The sequence below is a fragment of the Haplochromis burtoni genome, unplaced genomic scaffold (assembly GCF_018398535.1).
Source record: "Haplochromis burtoni strain Fernald_Lab_line unplaced genomic scaffold, NCSU_Asbu1 Contig_595, whole genome shotgun sequence".
Lineage (NCBI taxonomy): Eukaryota > Metazoa > Chordata > Actinopteri > Cichliformes > Cichlidae > Haplochromis > Haplochromis burtoni.
The window spans coordinates 298,535-300,749 of NW_024582956.1; the positions used below are offsets into that span (position 1 = coordinate 298,535).

Sequence of the window (2,215 nt, forward strand, 5' to 3'; positions counted from 1 at the left end):
TGGTCTGGTGTCCCTGGATTTCCGCCAACCCCTTCATGGTTATTGCTGTGTTTATGGGATCCATCCTTTGAGGTGACTAATCGGAGCCCAAACACCATGACACTTGAACCCAGTTGGTGTCTCGGCAGTCACTGTGTCTGTCTCTGCTGCGAAGGATCCCCGTATATCTGTGACCTCGTCTGGTGTCTGTTCCTTTCTCTGTAAGAGACAGAAAACCAAAACACCTCTCTGCCTAGCCTTGATAATCTAATGTTGTTATCTACTGATCTTCTGGCGATTCAGAATTGGTTTAGAATATTCAGAATGTCCGAACAAAGCTTATGACCTTCAGAAGATCGAGTGCCAACTCATTATAAGCACATTTGCAAGGTGTGTCTGAAAATTATTAAAACCACTCATTCTAACAAAAGACATCAAAAACAAATTAGCCATTTTTAACTCTCACATTTGCCCCGCCCCCCCACCCCCCCATTTTCACAAAAATCATGTGCTTCCTTCCGCCTACCGTCCCACAGTTTCCTCTCCAGTGTGGTACTCAGCTTCTCAAGAACACAGGCATTTTATCTTCTAAACGCTATTCAGTTCATTTCAATAATTAATGCTTAAACATGGAAATAATGATTTATGCTCCTCACTGATTCTCTAAAAAGTCTGGAAACCTTTTGGGTCATTATTAGCCTAAGCTTGTTAAGGGTTCAATATTGAGGAAGGGTACAAGAGGTGATCGAAGAATAACCACACTGATCCGGCCGGGTGAAGTCAAACGATGATTTTAATACACGCGTGGGAAGATCACTACAGACAGCAATTGATCTTCGACTTAATCAAAGCACAAACAATTATTTTATAGCATCAGGGTTTGATTAATGATGCCCCTTCATACGTAACAGATACATTTTATACATAGATCAGATCAAAACCACAATGACTTTTAACACAGTTCGAAAGAACATCATCTTCTATTTTCATGGCCGATTCCTCCAGTCAACCTTTTGACTTCTCGTTCAGCCACTCATCCTGCAAGACCTCATTCCTTATTCTCAGAGACAACAAGGAACGGTTCCTCTTTTACAGAGACAATTTCGCAGTTACAACCAGACATGACTAACCTCTCACCTACTAACGCTCACAGACAAACAAAGGCCCCTGCCAAATGTGTCACAATGTACTCAAACTAAAGATAGAATATAAACTGAATAAATGCTTTCAACCAACTAATACTACTTAAAACTTAATCCAAGAACATAAACATATAAAAGATAATAGAAATACCCTGATATAAGTGTTTTGTAAGCATGTATTGCACTTTTCTTCTATGTTCTAGTTTCCCTCAGCATGTATCACCTGGACAGTCACGCCAGTAAAGCTTAAGACCCTTAATGAACCGAACATCAACTCAAAATAAGCACAGATATGCAATGTGTATAAAATAATTATAACTGCATCTGAAATACAAGGTTAATATGATAACAGTATGCATAAACATCTTAAGGCCATCTTAAAGCTATCTGTTACATTGTTAAAGCAATGATCATACTGCAGATTATATTATGCTGGTAAAATACTTTTGTTCATCCCCACAAGCTTTACCACACCTAAGTTATTAAAAACACAAATGAAGTCATAAAAATGTTCATATAACCCTTGTTTGATGTTAAAACTCAACTTCCCCCCTTTTTGACACATTCCCATGTGTCAAATCAACGGAGCTAGAAAATTAAAAGAAAAGGTTAGTGACCTCATATCTTAGAAAGTATGAGACCTTCTCCTATCCAGTGTCGTTGCTCCAGTCCTGTCATCCTGTGCCAGGGAATGAAATCAATTTAATTGTCATGTTAGATCTGTTCAACTCCTGGCTCCGCCCAGAGCCTGCGTCCGCAGAATTGCCAAGAAACAAAACCTGTATTAATATGAACTTCACTTCAATATGAACCTGTTGACTACTTTTGACACAGCAAAGGAACATTCTCTCCTTCTCGAGGACAGGCACTGACTCCCACTTATCTCCTGGAGCCAACTGTCCCTTATGGAGACACAACATTGCAGCTACAAGGTTTTGCAGATTGTTAAGTTGATCTGTGTGTAATGCTCTGAATCAGGTATGTAATATTAAATGAATGTCGTTTAATTAACTGCCACTACTTAAAACTTAGCAAAAGATATAACTGAATAAAAGATCACCAAGAAAAACATGATATCAGTGTTATGTAACGCG

General features: G+C 38.9%; 1 long non-coding RNA gene across 1 annotated transcript; it reads right to left on the minus strand.

Moving 5' to 3' along the window:
* Positions 1 to 638: 638 nt before the first annotated feature.
* Positions 639 to 2,209, minus strand: LOC121812439. Its single transcript, XR_006053056.1, has 3 exons — positions 1,582 to 2,209; positions 998 to 999; positions 639 to 678 (listed from the first exon to the last, which is right to left on the minus strand). It is a non-coding gene; the product is annotated as an uncharacterized LOC121812439 (long non-coding RNA).
* Between the last annotated feature and the right edge of the window lie 6 nt (positions 2,210 to 2,215).